The sequence below is a fragment of the Schistocerca nitens genome, chromosome 6, assembly GCF_023898315.1.
Source record: "Schistocerca nitens isolate TAMUIC-IGC-003100 chromosome 6, iqSchNite1.1, whole genome shotgun sequence".
Taxonomy (NCBI): domain Eukaryota; kingdom Metazoa; phylum Arthropoda; class Insecta; order Orthoptera; family Acrididae; genus Schistocerca; species Schistocerca nitens.
Genome location: NC_064619.1, coordinates 642,335,400 through 642,355,007, shown reverse-complemented (window position 1 = coordinate 642,355,007; position 19,608 = coordinate 642,335,400). Strand labels below are relative to the sequence as shown.

At 45.7% G+C, this 19,608-nt stretch overlaps 1 long non-coding RNA gene and 1 pseudogene across 1 annotated transcript in view; one reads left to right on the top strand and one right to left on the bottom strand.

The window, feature by feature from the left end:
• Positions 1-19,608, top strand: part of LOC126262340 (uncharacterized) — a 143,107-nt gene that overhangs the window by 65,102 nt on the left and 58,397 nt on the right. Inside the window, exon 2 of the long non-coding RNA XR_007546721.1 lies at positions 5,355-5,415. This is a non-coding gene — a long non-coding RNA (uncharacterized LOC126262340). The remainder of the gene's footprint in view (positions 1-5,354; positions 5,416-19,608) is intronic.
• LOC126263794 (5S ribosomal RNA) lies at positions 10,546-10,663 on the bottom strand (annotated as a pseudogene).

Below are 19,608 nucleotides of genomic sequence, written 5' to 3'. Positions count from 1 at the left end.
CCATGGTGTAAATTTCACTTGATTCGGATGCTTCCTTCAGGGTGTTGCATTTACGGTGGCCAGCAGTGTAATTCACAAGTCTCTCATTTTCATGGTGTGTTCTTTGAGTGACATCTATTGAGTTATTATTTAAACAGATCTTGTGAAATTGTCAGGAAATCATTCCTGATCATTAGGAATTGAAATGAATTAGTGTTACAATTGAAGAGTGGAAGGAGGGAAACGATCTAACACCCAAACCTCAATATGTCAGACACTCAGATCGGTACAAAACGTTGTATGTCGACAGGGTATCAACCGAAACTCCGATTTAGTTCGCGCTGTGTCCTGTCGTCTAGTAGAACGGGTGTACACGATAATTAAAATTAACACCACAACTAGGAAGCACAGGAAAAGCGTATTGATGAGTATTTGTAGATTCCGCCTGGGTAAGGTGGTAGAGCGCGAGGTTGTCGTACCAAAGATTCCGCGTTCAAACTCCACTGATGACAACTTTTTAAAACTGTTTACGCGTGAAACTGTTATATGAAATTTGCTACATACACTTCTTCGTATGCAACCATTACTGTGAAGCCTTTGTTCCTGAATCAATGACACTTTGTGTGTGTGTGTTTCTGCATGTTTGCATTAATTTTTGATCGTAATGTACTATTTAATTGATCTAATTATTTTTTATTATTACCACTATTAGTTTTGTTATGTTTATATTATGAGCTTATTATTACTATTACTTCTACTACTACTACTATTACTACTACTACTACCACCAACACCACCACCACCATTTACTGACCTACATGTGATACAATTGTTTCTTTATTTTTCTGAATGATTTTATATTCTGTGAAACTACAAATGTACTGTATATGTTTACTGCTTTCAAAGAAACGAAGAGAAAGCAGACTGCCAAGAGAACATTGGTGTAAACTCCAAACAGCCCTTTTACACATCATAAATATGTTGTCCCATATAACATTTTCATGAGTAATGCAGTACAAAAAAGTCGTCATCAAGGTTTGTACCCATGACCCTTGCTACGACGATCTATCGCTCTACCGAAGTCCCCACGGAAGCTAGACCTAATTACTCACAGTTAGCTTTTTCTGTGGTCCCTATTGCTGGTGTTACTTTCAATTGACGTTTATGCCCGTTCTAATGGACGGCAGCATATACTACGAACTAAATAGGAGTTTTGGTTGATACTCTATCGACATACAACGTTTGGTAGCGATTTGATTGTCTTACACCTGGAGGTTTGGGCGTGTCAAATATAGTATTTGTCAGGACAATGAGAAAACAAGGTATCTCAGTTTGCACATATCTGATTTGTACCAGAAAATCCAGATGATACTCTGAAACCAGGGAATTACGTTGCACGCTGCACCACCTCAGAAAATAGTGAGACAAATTAGAAAATAAAGACTTTATTAAGTTCCTTCTATGCGCCACATTAGGAAACTGACTGACCCTACGTTCCAAAAAGAAACGTTTTTACAAATTGATTCTTGCAGTGAAGGAAACAACAACCAGACACTGTTAATAATGCTATTTATTTGCATAAATAGCGCTGATATCGGTTTTGACCCGACAGGTCCATCTTGAGATGGCTGTTCAAGTTTTGTTTATATTAGATGTTGGAAAAAAGCTATTAACTATTTTTTTCCAAGAACTAATGTAAACAAGGACAAATGTAATATAAACAAAGACAGCTTTGTGAAGATGCTCTTGTCGCTTCAAAACCTCTAGCGCCGCTCTTTATGTAAATAAATGGCATTAAAACGATGACTGGTTGCTGTTTCCTTTTTTGAAAAACTCAACTTGCGTTTTATCCACATTCAAGATCTCAAAAATGTCAGTTTTCGACAAAACAGAAGGAAGAAAGTTTTTATTTCAACTGCGATTAACACTGAGGCACTATTTTTTTCTTCGTGATAATAGAAGTATAGAAATGGATCATTAAGTTTTTCAGTACTAGTGTTCTAGTCAACAGGAAACACTTGTGATATAGTTTGAATTTTGGATCTACGGAGGAAAGCACAGCTTGGCACAAACACCAAGTGCCGTTTACTGACGCCTGTTTGAGACGTGTTCTCCATGATTTGGCGCTTGGATCACGTCTAAGGACATGAAATAGAGTACAGAGAGCAGAATGGCATTGAAAACGCGTTTTGTGACGAAATGGCACTAGGAGCGTCTTCCATTTCCCAATTGTCGTCACACCTTGCATATCGTTGAATATTAGTCATATAGTTAGCTTATCAAATGCACTTTAATCCATCATGATGTTAAATCATGTTCACGTATTACACTTCTCACAGTAATAACTGTTGCATTGTGTATTTGTAAATATTTAAAGAGAAACACTGACAACATTACTGATTTTATACTGAACATGTTTTATGTCGCATGTGATGAGCAAATAGCAGTTGCACTTCCATGGGAAAATTCCAGTAGATGAAATGTTGTAGAACAGTCTTCATGTCGCCGTATGGCAGCTTTAGGTAATTACGTTAAGTTACCTCGGATTATTCCAGTTGAACTTACATAAACCGACTGAAATAGCTGTTGGTACGACGGAAGTAGAATGGGGATGTGCAATTGTACGGAAAATAAGGAAGATTGGCATGTCGCCGTCTTTAGCTCTTGCACGTGTCAAAAACTCACCTAATGTTTGCGTATTCAAGCCAATTTAGTGGCATTCTTTCGCGTTTGGTTCATCTACATCTACATCTACATGGATACTCTGCAAATCACATTTGTGTGCCTGGCAAAGGGTTAATAATAATGCCTTAAACAATAATTATTGTAATGCGCAAATAGATGGAAACCGTATTATTAACACTGATCTTTAACTTTTAATTACAGAGTAATTGTTACTGCGACCGCCCACAGATGTCCACATGCATGCAAAGTTTTAACCGCAAAGTAAATGTTACTGCAGATATCCGCGGACTCTAGCTGTAACTTGTCCTGGTCCGCGGCAGTGCGTTTAACTGGGAACATACTGCTTTCTGTCAGCTGTTCTGTGCTCTCTTCAGCACGCAGGCAATCACGCGACATCGCCTCCAGAGCGTAGCCCCATCTGTGCCGGTTCCGTCTGCACTTGAACACTGCTACACAGGCACCCAACTTGCTTCCAGTTGGCCCAGGCCTCTGGATGGCTTGGTGTCAGCCTTTCATTGGACAAAAGCCAATCTTCGGATTGATGGCTCCCGCCATGCCACCATCACCTTGCTTGCTCACCCTCTTGCCTGTGCAGGCAGAGGATGATTTTGCAGATGTTAAGGCTTTCTCTCTTTCCCTCCCTCACTCTCCTCCCCTCCCCTCCCCACCCCTCCCCTTCCCTCTCCTCTTGGCTGCTTCTTGACTTCGTACGACTGGACGAGCGATTCTGCAAATACAGTAAAGCTTCTCCAGAGGTGAAACTAGGAGACAGTTTATTATGAGACGACTTTTTCTAGGAGGTTGTACATTGTTAGTTTTAGAATACCAAGACTGGCATCACGGGGATGATCATATTCTGGCACTTTTAGAACAGGGTTAATTGACCAGTTCTCTCTGTCTGCGGTCGTGCTCTCCTAGTTGCTATGTTAATTAAGCAAGGTACGTAAGAGCTGTGAAATGTCCCGACAAGATTACTCCCCTTGTGATCTAAAAGCGCCGTGTGACCTCCTCGGCCTTCAAATGGAGTGCATAAGTCAGTGCCTTGGCGAGAGTTTTATTGCAGCTGAGTCTTCTTACAGTAAGCGGACAATGCTTCGCTGAGTTGCACTCGATAGTCTGCAAAAATGGAATTTAGACTATCTAGGAGCCACATGGGATCAAGTCCATGAGAACTTTAATGGCATAATTTGGCCAGGAAGTAAAAGGAGTGGAGGCAAACATTTCCTGATTACTGTGTTGTGTTACGGTGTTCTTCGTTAAAACACAACTAAGCGTATGTGTTATAAACAGAGACTGGAAGTTTAGGCATCATAAATCGTTAATATACGTAGGCAAAAAGGCAATAGAAATAGCTGAAATAGGGAGTAAAAGGGAATACAGAAAAATCTTACGATATGCATATTTATTTACTAGGTTGCACTATTCAGAATGTAACACAATCAGCATACTTACAGTAACATCGTCTTCAGAGTAAATTTTAAGTTTTAAACAAAATTCTTATTTTACTTGACAGAAAAATGAAAATGTTTCTTGAATGCCTGACATTTCTTGTCGGCTTATTTGTTGCACATGACAAACAAATTTTGTTTTAAATTTTCTGGAGTCATGTTGAGTCACATAATACATAACTCATCTTGTAAAATGACTTCTCATCATTTACACATGTAAGTACAGCAAATCTAAAAACCTGAACTATTGTATGGTTCGTTTCTACTGCAACACAATTGTCCTCGTTTGTAAAGTTTTTGATATCTTTCTACGTTTGTCAAGATCAGGTTTTTTCTAAGACACCAACCCTAACTGATGAATCCCATTTCCATTGGACACTCTGTAGCAGGAACCGGTTCAAATGGCTCTGAGCACTATGGGACTTAACATCTGTGGTCATCAGTCCCCTAGAACTTAGAACTACTCAAACCTAACTAACCTAAGGACATCACACACATCCATGCCCGAGGCAGGATTCGAACCTGCGACCGTAGCAGTCGCGCGGCTCCGGACTGAGCACCTAGAACCGCTATACCACCGCGGCCGGCGCAGGAACCGGAACTCGGCCGCAATTAAAGTTATTTCTCACTTCCAAAAATTCAAGAAGTTTCAATTGAAGATACTTCATCCTCAAACACGATGACTACCTCAATCGTAGTAAACTGCTGCTGAAATCCATATCGTACATCTCGTTTGATAGACTCAGATAGCCGAGGTGTGTCTAGTGCAACATGTTCAAATATTAGAATCCTTGAATGGGCTACAAGCCCAAATCAGTTTGTCGACATCCGGAAACGAGCTTGTATCTCTTCAGAGACCCAGTCAAAACCATGTGCCTCCCCCCCCCCCCCCCCCCCCCCCCTCCAAAAATCTTGAGTGTAGACTTTTTTTTCCATATTGTTTGGATAATCTTCAATTTCGTAAGATATAAGTTTTTGGTCACCTACAAAATTTAGTTTTATACCCTAAAATGTCTCTAAACTGACCAACTAATTTATATAAAAAAGTCCTATTTTATTCTTTATATGATTAATGGAAAATCATCTTTTGCGAGCGGATATACTTAGAATGTGTTGTACACTTTCTGTTACGACAGAACGCAAAGTCTCAGAGTGACATTCAGTATTTCAGTTTGGCAGGAAACTCTCAAGCGATAGCAAGTTCAACAGTGTCTTATGTTGTTTCGTCTTTCTCTTTCACAGACTACCATTGGTACCCCGAGTACTTGTGCTGCTTCCCGTTTGACATCCAGCAACAAAGGCTGTAAGTATATAAGAATTTTTCTTTGATAATAAACGGATTGCGAAAATTGTTCTGTTTCTTCAAAAACCCCGGACAGATTTTAATGGCGTCTGAAAGTTAAGTACAGAATTCTAGCAGGACGTTCTAATGGGAACAAAAAAGCGACTTTATCTGATGGGAATCTCATTAGAAATTCTGGGAAAACATTTTTTTATGTACGTGGCTTTTTTTCTGACAGTTGCGCGTCTGCAGAATATCGGTAGGGGATATGTAGATCAGTCTTGATGGAAAAACCTTTCATGTTTCCAATGGTGTCACACACGGTCAGAATATTCACTGAATATCCAGATTACAACAGTAATTTATTTCTGAACATGAGACATCACGTAAATTCGTAATATACATTTTAATAACAACCGGCGCTCGTGTTGAAGGTAACATGCTGTATGAGAAACACGACAGACCAGGGAAGTAGTGAAGCGCAGCAAATATAAAAATCACAAGATATCGTACTGAATAATGGAAAAAAGTAATTCAGAACGTTTAAATATTAACATCCTCCATTATGCAACAATTCTTGAATGGCACATGAAAAGGTGTGTGTGTGTGTGTGTGTGTGTGTGTGTGTGTAAGTACTTTCCGCCATACATTGCAAGATGGCTTGCGGAGGGTACACACAGATGCAGATATCTGGGCACCGTCCCCGAATCCTTGAGAGGAAATTTTTTGTCACAATGCCGATACTTAGATCTTGTCTAACCTGGTTAGAGATATTAGAAGTTTTCATCATACCAAACGGGATATAATTGTTGCCTTTGTACCATTACGTTCTAAATTTCGCCAAATGACTCCCTGTAACAGTTCAGTTACTAGTTAGGGTCAGGTTTGCGTTGTGTTCAGAGAGAGAGAGAGAGAGAGAGAGAGAGAGAGAGGGGGGGGGGTGGGGGGTGGGGGGAGGGAAGGGGGGGGGGGGGAAGGGTGAAACCTGGTGCCGCCACATGGGTTGCTTTGCTCAAATAGCAGTAAGGGAGCCGCCTAGATAGCGTCCCTATTCGCCGGACTGATCATTATTGACTGTGTCACATATCCTCAAAACATGAGACGTTGCGGAGAAATTTGGAATTTAATCGAGACTTCTGCGCGAATTCTAGTGGTTGGGAGCTGTACGCCACCACTTCTTCCTTTCCCACCCAGATTCGGTCGACGAATTTGTCTTCTGCCACGACAGTTTGTATCGGCTATCTCGAAGTCGAACGCCATCCCACAGACGTGTGTCATCAGTCCCGGATGCGACTGGTGATCACTTCTCGCTCCATTTTCCTTTTGTCGCGTTTATTCTTCCCGTCTCGACATTGTTTAAACCCTATAGCTGCGCCTTTTTCTCGTCTTCTATTGTGTCCTTCCGCCTGCTTTAGACATTTCCGTGAGGTTTGCGCCTCATCAGGCGCTGACTATCCTCAGGCGACTGCTGGGCTATCGATCGCAGATCAAGCAATAGGCGAGGCCGTGAAACCAATTTTCTCATTTGCCAACAAGGGACTAAAGTCGACGAGCAAGAGCCGTCACACGTCTAGTGACTCCACCCAGTCAGTGTCTAAATGTTCATATGTGTGTGATATCTGATGGGACTTAACTGCTAAGGTCATCAGTCCCTAAACTTACACACTACGTAACCTGAACTATACTAAGGACGAACACAGAAACCCATGCCCAAGGGAGGACTCGAACCTCCGCCGTGACCAACCACACAGTCCATGACTGCAGCGCCTTAGACCGCTCGACTAATCCCGCGCGGCTGTCAGTGTCTACACTTGTTTTCAATATTATTAGCTAGTCTTTTCGTCATTGAAAAGGGCGGTGGCTCTTTGACGTCCTGTTGCAGACGACACAGTTTTACAAAAAAGGGCACTGTTATTACGGTTTACGTCCTGTCGACGACAAGATCGTTGGAGAAGGAAATGAAGTTAGGGGGTGATGGGAAGGAGATCGGCCGTGTCCTTACCAAAAGAAATATCCCTGTATTTAACGTAATTGATTCATGGAAATCACAAGAAAGCTCAATCTGGATGACGGGGCGGGGATTTTACCAGCGGTCCTCAATGAATTTCTGATTTCTGTATCACTCCGCACGGTACTACACAGTGTCTGCGTCTATTCTCTGTAAACGACAGTCAAGTTATTGGCAAAGAGAACTTCATATTGTACCACATAATTGGATTTTTTCCGTTCCATTGGCGAATGGAGCATGGGAAGAATGACTGCTTCGATACCTCTCCGTGCGGTCTAATAATCTAATCTTGCCGTCACTATCCCTACGGGAATGATTTGTGGGGGTTCTAAAATATTCCTAGATTTCTCTCTTAAAGTAGGTTCTAAAAATATTGTTACGTAGCCTTTTGTGGTACAGCTACCGTCTGTCTTCAAGTGTGCCAGTTCAGGTTTTTCAGTATATTCGGGACGCTCTCCCGTGGGTGCAAAAAACATGTGAGCATTCCTACATCCGTTCTCTGCGTAAGTGTAATGACCCTCTTACAAACATAACAAACGCGACCTCATATTTTAAGGAGAAAAAAGATGACTTGCAGATACCAACCACGAGCAATGGATCCTTACTGAAAATTTGGGACATAATTATGATATTATGCAGTTACGACCTTGTGGCAGTACAGCTTTTAAACTTTCGTGTGCATCGGTTGTTTGTCACTCCCTCAGCCACACAGCAGCCGCCTAATGCCCAAGCGCGAAGTGCTGTACAGTGGAGTTAATAAGAGATTTGCGAAAAACTCTTATAACGTTGCTAACATGCTTTGTTCACTGTGTGAAAGGGCGCGGTTTCCAACCTGTAGCTGGTGCTAGACATTTCTTTACTTTGATTCACAAATGCAGTGAAAATGAATGAAAGAATCAGTATATCGTTAAAGAAGTAGCGTAGCGCTATTACATTATAAACATCGCTGTTGTGCATTATTTTCTTTCGGTCTTAAAACTAACACTGCTAAAGCGAAGTACGAGGGTGAGACAAATGAAAACCTGAAATATTTTTTTAAATATTATTTATTGTCCAGAAGAGGTACAAAGCTGTATCACTTTTCAACATAATCTCCCACACGCTCAATGCAAGTCCTCCAGCGCTTACAAAGTGCATAAATTCCTTTAGAAAAAAAAAATCTTTTGGTAGTCCTCGCAACCACTCATGCACCGTGTGGCGTACCTCTTCATCAGAACGGAACTTCTTTCCTCCCATTGCGTCTTTGAGTGGTCCAAACATATGCAAATCACTTGGGGCAAGGTCTGGTGAGTATGGTGGATGAGGAAGACACTCAAATTGCAGGTCTGTGATTGTTGGAACTGTTGTACGGGCAGTGTGAGGCCTTGCATTGTCATGTTGCAAAAGGACACCTGCTGACAGCAATCCACGTCGCTTTGCTTTGATTGCAGGCCGCAGATGATTTTTTAGGAGATCATTGTATGATGCAGTGGTGACAGTGGTCCCTCTAGGCATGTAATGCTCCAAAATGACGCCTTTTTCCCTTTTTCGTCCCAAAAGAGAGTCAGCATAACCTTCCCTGCCGATGGTTCTGTTCGAAACTTCTTTGGTTTTGGTGATGAGGAGTGGCGCCATTACTTTCTCGCTCTCTTCGTTTCCGGTTGGGTGGAAGTGAACCCAGGTTTCTTCCCCAGTAACAATTCTTGCAAGGAAGCCATCACCTTCTCGTTCAAAGCGCTGAAGAAGTTCTTCACAAGCATCAACACGTCGTTCTCTCATTTCAGGATTCAGCTGCCGTGGCACCCATCTTGCAGACACTTTGTGAAACTGGAGCACATCATGCACAACGTGGTGTGCAGACCCATGACTAATCTGTGAACATGCTCCAATGTCATTCAGTGTCACTCGGCAGTTTTCTTTCTCTATGGCTTCAACTGCTGCCATGTTCTGTGGAGTCACAACTCGTTGTGCCTGACCTGGACGAGGAGCATCTTCCACTCAGGTCACGCTATTTGCGAACTTCCTACTCCATTGTCCGCAGCTCGTGGTCGTGCGGTAGCGTTCTCGCTTCCCACGCCCGGGTTCCCGGGGTTCGATTCCCGGCGGGGTCAGGGATTTTCTCTGCCTCGTGATGACTGGGTGTTGTGTGATGTCCTTAGGTTAGTTAGGTTTAAGTAGTTCTAAGTTCTAGGGGACTGATGACCATAGATGTTAAGTCCCATAGTGCTCAGAGCCATTTGAACCATTTTGAACCTACTCCAATCGTAGACTTGCTGCTGTGACAAACATGCATCAAAGTACTGAACCTACATTCGTGGGTGAATTCCAATAGGTTTCACACTTTCACTACGCAAAAACCGAATAACAGAATGCTGTTCTTCCCTGGTGCAAGTCGCAAGTGGGGCGGCCACCTTTATAGCTTAGGAAAGTTTTGGTGCGTAGAAAGTGGTTCAAATGGCTCTAAGCACTATGCGGCTTGACATCTGATGTCATCAGTCCCCTAGACTTAGAACTACTTAAATCTAACTAACCTAAGGACATCACACACATCCATGCCGGAGACAGGATTCGAACCTGTGACCGTAGCAGCAGCGCGGTGCCGGACTGAAGCGCCTAGAACCGCTGGGCCAGGCTGCATAGAATGCACCGACGAAAACGAGAATAATTTTGATAAAATACTCTACATGTCCAACCTAACGAATGAAGTAACCTTCACCTGCGTAGATGCTGCACAAACAGTGACACAGGGTAAGGAAAATCTATAACATTTGTCTTCATTTCACATTTATTACATACTCTAAACGTCATAAATGGTAACGGATCGCTTCTATTTACGTTCTGTCCTCTCTAATTATATCACAATATCTGTGTGGAAAGAATCCTTCGCAAAGCACATTTTCTTGCTGCATTCGCCAGTATAACCGTAACACGTTTCCAATATTGATCGCGTTGTTTAGCAACAAGCACTCCGTCATCAGGCCACAAGTGGCCCATCGGGACCATCCGACCGCCGTGTCATCCTCAGTGAGGATGCGGATGGGTGGGGCGTGTGGTCAGCACACCGCTCTCCTGGTCGTTATGACGGTTTTCTTTGACCGGAGCCGCTACTATTCGCTCGAGTAGCTCCTCCATTGGCATCACGAGGCTGTGTGCACCAAGAAAAATGGCAACAGCACATGGCGCCCCGGATGGTCACCCATCCAAGTGCCGGCCACGCCTGACAGCGCTTAACTTCGGTGATCTAACGGGAACCGGTGTGTCCACTGCGGCAAGGCCGTTGCCCCTGTTAAGCAATAAGGGATTACTCAAATGTTAAGCTACTTTTTTCTGTTTCGTACTCCGTGTTTAATACAATGATATTTGCTCCTCTCTGGTTGCTGTATTATCTATAGTATTTTGATCTTATTCAGATGTTGCCTTTGCTGTACTTAATCATGTCATTTGACAAATTCACGAAGTCCGCATTTTTCACCATTTAGTTTAGCTTTCCTGATCGTGCACTACAATATTTCGCCATCGAATTCGTTTTCTGGTGCCTAGCGTTGCTGGATTCTGACGCTGAGGTTCCTCCCAGCGATTATTTCGGGCACTGGAAGGTCTGGAAAGAAACTCTCACTCTTGTGACGCCAAAAAACGAACGGAGGCACTGACGTACAAGTCGTGAAGCTGGCTTGCAACAGCCTGTGAGCCATATAACATTTGCATGCTGATTTTGCTTTAGCTATTTTGGGCCCCGAGCATTAAATGTTAGGTACCATCCCTAACATGTTAACTTCCTTCTCGCTGCGAGAACTTCTGGCGCTTTAAATTATCACAACCGGATGGACTCTCTTCAGTTCAAGGCGTCACGATCTGCCATTAACCTACCCAAGTTAGGAGCAAACTGTTACCAGTATCGAGCAGAAGTGTCCTGCTTTCATTAACGTCTGGATTGCCACAATGTGAGGGAAACAGCGTTTCGAAAGAATTTCAGAACTTGACAAGAAAACCATCAACTAGCTGATACGTAGTTGCGATTAATGCTTCCTTTATGACATCTTCTGCATCTGCAATGAGTCACTGTATATTGTACACGAGTGTATTTCGAAGCATTGATGAAATAGTTTAGTCGTGCACTGCTATCGCTATAAAGAGCATGGCACAGGGTACTTTCTTTGGCACTATGTTTTACTTTCATGTTATTCTATTAACATACGAAGCTGGGAAGAATGAATCCCTTTGTGCCATTGTCCTTGATGTTAGTGCTCTAAATGTATCTGCAAGATCTCTAAGATAGGGATATGTATAACACCGAAAAAATGTTTTTATACACTCCTGGAAATTGAAATAAGAACACCGTGAATTCATTGTCCCAGGAAGGGGAAACTTTATTGACACATTCCTGGGGTCAGATACATCACATGATCACACTGACAGAACCACAGGCACATAGACACAGGCAACAGAGCATGCACAATGTCGGCACTAGTACAGTGTATATCCACCTTTCGCAGCAATGCAGGCTGCTATTCTCCCATGGAGACGATCGTAGAGATGCTGGATGTAGTCCTGTGGAACGGCTTGCCATGCCATTTCCACGTGGCGCCTCAGTTGGACCAGCGTTCGTGCTGGACGTGCAGACCGCGTGAGACGACGCTTCATCCAGTCCCAAACATGCTCAATGGGGGACAGATCCGGAGATCTTGCTGGCCAGGGTAGTTCACTTACACCTTCTAGAGCACGTTGGGTGGCACGGGATACATGCGGACGTGCATTGTCCTGTTGGAACAGCAAGTTGCCTTGCCGGTCTAGGAATGGTAGAACGATGGGTTCGATGACGGTTTGGATGTACCGTGCACTATTCAGTGTCCCCTCGACGATCACCAGTGGTGTAGGAGATCGCTCCCCACACCATGATGCCGGGTGTTGGCCCTGTGTGCCTCGGTCGTATGCAGTCCTGATTGTGGCGCTCACCTGCACGGCGCCAAACACGCATACGACCATCATTGGCACCAAGGCAGAAGCGACTCTCATCGCTGAAGACGACACGTCTCCATTCGTCCCTCCATTCACGCCTGTCGCGACACCACTGGAGGCGGGCTGCACGATGTTGGGGCGTGAGCGGAAGACGGCCTAACGGTGTGCAGGACCGTAGCCCAGCTTCATGGAGACGGTTGCGAATGGTCCTCGCCGATACCCCAGGAGCAACAGTGTCCCTAATTTGCTGGGAAGTGGCGGTGCGGTCCCCTACGGCACTGCGTAGGATCCTACGGTCTTGGCGTGCATCCGTGCGTCGCTGCGGTCCGGTCCCAGGTCGACGGGCACGTGCACCTTCCGCCGAACACTGGCGACAATATCGATGTACTGTGGAGACCTCACGCCCCACGTGTTGAGCAATTCGGCGGTACGTCCACCCGGCCTCCCGCATGTCCACTATACGCCCTCGCTCAAAGTCCGTCAACTGCACATACGGTTCACGTCCACGCTGTCGCGGCATGCTACCAGTGTTAAAGACTGCGATGGAGCTCCGTATGCCACGGCAAACTGGCTGACACTGACGGCGGCGGTGCACAAATGCTGCGCAGCTAGCGCCATTCGACGGCCAACACCGCGGTTCCTGGTGTGTCCGCTGTGCCGTGCGTGTGATCATTGCTTGTACAGCCCTCTCGCAGTGTCCGGAGCAAGTATGGTGGGTCTGACACACCGGTGTCAATGTGTTCTTTTTTCCATTTCCAGGAGTGTATTTCATCTTGAAAAATGAGTTCTTGGTATTTTCTGTTTAGGGTTGTACTCTGAGGTACTTGTCCCATCTTAGCGACACGCAACAATGAAGTCTACAGCACTTTGGCGTTAAATCAGTGCGATGTGTGATGAAAACCTTACGCCGGTATCTGGAATGTAACGCAACACATCTGTGTGCTCGTAGCGTGGCTATTGTGTACACTGGAACTGGTTTCCTGTGTCAGGGAGCTGTTCGTTTCCTCCAACCTGAAGACAATCGGCTGGTCTTCCCTAATCCTTCTAAACAGGCTGTGGCTGAGGCCATACGACGCCCGCCCCAGGGAGAGTGATCTTCTCGATATGACAGACTCCAGTACCTGCTGGAAACAAACCTTTTAAAAGCCCTGGCAGGAAGTGGTGTTTTCCGATGGACAATTGTCAGTGAAATTGCATGCATGCAGCTGTTGAGTCTTATTGGTCGAAAGATGGGTTATTGAAACAATTTTCGCGAAGTACTTTGGAACCCTTGAAATCGGGCAAGCTAATCGACAGCGTGCCTGTGGCTGATTTGGGGGTGGGGGGAGGGCGATGTTTGAAGTACTGACCTTTGTGGACAGATACTGGGTCGAGAGTATTATTGATTTCTGGCTGGGAGATTTAGTGATCCGCCGTTCCCCGAGAAGCACTTCTCCCACTGCGAAAAACTTCGGGAGAACTGGGAAGCGCGTTCCCCCTGCGCTGATACAATGTTGTGCGAGTTTGGAAATGCGTGGTAACGTCTTAAGGGACCAAACTGCTGAGGTCATCGGTCCCTAATCTTACACACTACTTAATGTAACGCAAACAAACTTACGCTAAGGAGAAGACACACACCCATGCCCGAGGGAGGACTCGAACCTCGGACGGGGTGGGCGGGGGGGAGTGGGGGGGGAGGGGAGGGGTAGCCGCGCGGACCATGACATGGCGCCTAAGACCATGCGGCTACCCCGCCCAACTGGGATTATGTTTAAAGATTCTACAGCAAACCGATGTTAAGGATAGTAGTCTGTAATCTTGCGGGTCCGTTCTTTAACCCTTCTTCTTTACCCTAGAATAGGAGTCACCTGCGACTTTTATTAGTCCCTTGGGACTTTTCGCGAGAGATTCGCGATAAATGCAAGCTAAATAAGGGGCCTGTGATGTATAGTACATTTCGAAAAACCGAATTGGGATTCCATCAGGACTGGCGATTTATTTGCTTTCAACTCATTTCTCTACACCAGGGGCCTTATTACTATGTCCTCCATACAGCAGTCTGTGCGATGGTCAAACGACGGTATGTTTGTACGATTCTCCTGCTTGAACAATTTCTTAAATGGGAAATTTAAACTTTGGCTTTGATTTTGCGATCTTGTACTAGTACGCCAGATTGGTGAACGAGTGACTGTATAGAATCTTTAGACACACTTAGCCATTTCACATAGGACCAGAATTTTCGCTGGTTCTCGGCAAGATCTTTTGCTAAGGTATGACGGTGGCAGTTGTGAGCTTCGCCCGTCGATCTTTTTACAAACGCCCGCATTTCTATTAACTTTTGCCCGTAGTAATTCGCGCTTTCTCTTTTGAATTGAGGGTGCAATAACCTTTGCTTCTTCAGCGTTTTTCGAATTGTTGTTAAACCACTGTGGTTCTCTTCCGTCCTTAATCCACTTACTCGGCACATACTTCTCCAGAATATGTTTACATTCCATTTACAGTTAGCTCATAACTCCTCTATGTACTTTAACTAAATATCAGTTCATTTTGTAAGTGGGATCCTAATAACCGTTTATATGCTCTTTCTAGCAGAAAAACTATCCGAGCTTTCTCGATTATTAACTTAAGTAAACGCTATAATGACATCAAGGTCTCTAATCCCTGTCTCCACCCTGACGCCGTGTGTGAAGCTACAAGGTCTATAATATTTCCACTACATGTGGGCTGTCCAACAAGTTGCTCAAGGCAGGTTTCGGAAAACTGTCAATTGTCCCCTGCAATGAGTCCATAGATGTCCAAGTCTATACTCGATTGGTTAAACTCGCCTCCATCTAATATTGCATGATCTGCGTATTTCCGCGCTACTGACCACAGACTTTCTTTCAAAGACTAAAAACGTTTCATTGGAATCGGGTGGCCGGTAAAAGCATCCAATAGTTAACTGCATTTCACCTAGGCCTGTTAAACACTACGAGATTGTGTAACTAGCGCGCTGAGTTCCTCTGGATCAAGTCATACACAAAGTTTCTAACTGTAATACTTGTGTTACTGTGTTAAACCTTTAACATAAAATGATACTTCTTCCTGAGTAGATTGCGACAGTATTTAAAAATTTTAAATTCGGTCAATATTTATATATTTATATGAGATGCTGAACATTAGATTTTTGTTGTCTTTGGAAGACGATAGATAGGCAACCATGAACTGGGATCGTGTCCTGATTGGTCGCTTACTAATATAGATTACGTAATAGGCCTTAATTGTTTACTGTAGAATAGCGAGAAGTTTAACCCTGTCTTGCGGGCAAAAGCAACGCTATTGACGCTTGCTTAACCGGATTTTATGGTGTTACGGCGATACGCATTGCATGCAGTCGATAAGTGACGTAGGCACACAGCACATGAGCAAGTCATCGCCTGCCGGCCGGTGTGGCCGAGCGGTTCAGTCTGGAACCGCGCGACCGCTACGGTCGCAGGTTCGAATCCTGCCTCGGGCATGGATGTGTGTGATGTCCTTAGGTTAGTTAGGTTTAAGTAGTTCTAAGTTCTAGGGGACTGATGACCTCAGAAGTTAAGTCCCACAGTGCTCAGAGCCATTTGAACCAAGTAATTGACTGCAGTTTCACGTATACTGGGCTTTCAGTCTTTTTGTCTGCGACTTGTTGTCTCCGAATTAAATTAAACTAGTGTCCATCCTCTGACTCGGAGAACGGTTTCCCGGACATGTATCGCAACTGGAAGTGCCCCTGTAATATTCCCAACTGGATCTCCCTCTACCCCACAACCAGATCGCCTGGTACATGGATGAAAAGTCACTGGCTGTACATCGATCATTACTCTAACAGCCTACTCCACCTGAGAGCGGCAGTCCAGACAATTAATCCAGATCCGTGAATAAATTCTTCTAGTAGACTGCAAGGCAGTACGTCATGCAGTTTGTCGTGCGTTCCACCCATCGCTAAGTCGTCGTCCCACGTGAGTGGACTATTGCGGACGCGGCGCGCAACGGGACTGCGGGAATACACTCCTGGAAATGGAAAAAAGAACACATTGACACCGGTGTGTCAGACCCACCATACTTGCTCCGGACACTGCGAGAGGGCTGTACAAGCAATGATCACACGCACGGCACAGCGGACACACCAGGAACCGCGGTGTTGGCCGTCGAATGGCGCTAGCTGCGCAGCATTTGTGCACCGCCGCCGTCAGTGTCAGCCAGTTTGCCGTGGCATACGGAGCTCCATCGCAGTCTTTAACACTGGTAGCATGCCGCGACAGCGTGGACGTGAACCGTATGTGCAGTTGACGGACTTTGAGCGAGGGCGTATAGTGGGCATGCGGGAGGCCGGGTGGACGTACCGCCGAATTGCTCAACACGTGGGGCGTGAGGTCTCCACAGTACATCGATGTTGTCGCCAGTGTTCGGCCAAAGGTGCACGTGCCCGTCGACCTGGGACCGGACCGCAGCGACGCACGGATGCACGCCAAGACCGTAGGATCCTACGCAGTGCCGTAGGGGACCGCACCGCCACTTCCCAGCAAATTAGGGACACTGTTGCTCCTGGGGTATCGGCGAGGACCATTCGCAACCGTCTCCATGAAGCTGGGCTACGGTCCCGCACACCGTTAGGCCGTCTTCCGCTCACGCCCCAACATCGTGCAGCCCGCCTCCAGTGGTGTCGCGACAGGCGTGAATGGAGGGACGAATGGAGACGTGTCGTCTTCAGCGATGAGAGTCGCTTCTGCCTTGGTGCCAATGATGGTCGTATGCGTGTTTGGCGCCGTGCAGGTGAGCGCCACAATCAGGACTGCATACGACCGAGGCACACAGGGCCAACACCCGGCATCATGGTGTGGGGAGCGATCTCCTACACTGGCCGTACACCACTGGTGATCGTCGAGGGGACACTGAATAGTGCACGGTACATCCAAACCGTCATCGAACCCATCGTTCTACCATTCCTAGACCGGCAAGGCAACTTGCTGTTCCAACAGGACAATGCACGTCCGCATGTATCCCGTGCCACCCAACGTGCTCTAGAAAGTGTAAGTCAACTACCCTGGCCAGCACGATCTCCGGATCTGTCCCCCATTGAGCATGTTTGGGACTGGATGAAGCGTCGTCTCACGCGGTCTGCACGTCCAGCACGAACGCTGGTCCAACTGAGGCGCCAGGTGGAAATGGCATGGCAAGCCGTTCCACAGGACTACATCCAGCATCTCTACGATCGTCTCCATGGGAGAATAGCAGCCTGCATTGCTGCGAAAGGTGGATATACACTGTACTAGTGCCGACATTGTGCATGCTCTGTTGCCTGTGTCTATGTGCCTGTGGTTCTGTCAGTGTGATCATGTGATGTATCTGACCCCAGGAATGTGTCAATAAAGTTTCCCCTTCCTGGGACAATGAATTCACGGTGTTCTTATTTCAATTTCCAGGAGTGTATTTCAGCGATCCAGTGCGGAGCGTCCTGCGTGTGCAGCGCAGCTGTGTTACGCGAATTGTCGGCGTAGCGCTTGAGCGGACGTGCCGGATCTTGTGTATGAGGCGGAACTATGGGCCTCATGGGAAAAGTGTGACCCGGCTAAGTCACGCAAATTGACTCTTAGTCTGATCAAGAGGTGTGGCCATTAATTGCAATCCTTGATGACGTAGGCTGACGTGAGGATCAATGAACTATACTTTACGGGATGTATCTGGAACATCTTAGGTGATTAGAAAGTTAGTATACAGTAATACAATTAAATACTTAGCTCTAATTCAGCATCAGCGGTGAACGTCGATCTTGACTTTGTACAATAATATTTACACGTACAGTTATAGACTGAACTGCGAATACTGCTTTACAGCCGGCCGAAGTGGCCGTGCGGTTAAAGGCGCTGCAGTCTGGAACCGCGAGACCGCTACGGTCGCAGGTTCGAATCCTGCCTCGGGCATGGATGTTTGTGATGTCCTTAGGTTAGTTAGGTTTAACTAGTTCTAAGTTCTAGGGGACTAATGACCTCAGCAGTTGAGTCCCATAGTGCTCAGAGCCATTTGAACCATTTTTACTGCTTTACAATTCTGATTGCTTCACACATATAGATCAGTTGTCAATGCATAAACTGTATGTGGCGCCTGGTTAGGTCGTAGCTACTGGCAGCTGAAGGCTATGCTAACTAGCGTCTCTGCAAATGATACCTCTGAAGCTATAAGTGAACCATCCCTCTTAAAGTTGGCAGTAGACCTGGGCAGTGCGCTAGCTTGTCCCGTAAGACCAGCCGAGTGGCGGCGCTCGGTCTGCTAGCGTCGACAGTGGCGACTCGTGGGTCCGATGTGTACTGACGGACCGCGTCCGATTTGAAGCCTACAACCTGGGATGAGTGGTGCCTTGCGGTGACACCACACCTTCCGCTATGGAACACTTTATCATCCGATATTAAGAAAACTATTCAGTCGAAAAATTTGATTCTTTTGCAGATTACAGCCTAATATCTTTGCTCGGTGACGGCCTGAATTTCTTTTCCTTATTTTGTCATACGCTGTCCAGTGACACTAATACGACCACATATCAAAAGCCTGAATACCCAACTTTTGCGCCGGCCAGGGTGGCCGAGCGGTTCTAGGCGCTACAGTCTGGTACCGCGCGACCAGAAAAAAATGGTTCAAATGGCTCTGAGCACTATGTGACTTAACATCTATGGTTATCAGTCCCCTAGAACTTAGAACTACTTAAACCTAACTAACCTAAGGACATCACACAACACCTAGTCATCACGAGGCACCGCGCAACCGCTACGATCGCACGTTCGAATCCTGCCTCGGGCATGGATGTTTGTGATGTCCTTAGGTTAGTTCGGTTTAAGTAGTTCTAAGCTCTAGGGGACTGATGACCTGAGAAGTTAAGTCCCATAGTGCTCAGAGCCATTTGAACCACCCAACATTTGCAGCGGCGAAGACAGCGAGAGGTACAGGACGAGAGTCAATGAGGTTCTGGTAGGTACCTAGAGAGATCTGGAGCCATGTTGACTCCAGTGCCGAAGTAGTATACTAAGTTTTGATGCTGAAGATTTATGGCGCTAACAGCCCAGACGAGGTGGACTCCTGGATTCTCGATTGGGTTTTAATCTGTGCAGTTTGGTGCCCACGAGAGTATGATAAACTCATGCTGGTGCTTTTCGAACCACGCACGTACAATGAAAGCTGTGTGTCACGTTGCATTGTCTTGCTGGTAAATGCCTTTGCGCCAACGAAAAACAAACTGGATGTAGGGGTAGATACGGTCCCCAAAATACATGCACTCTTGTGTTGAT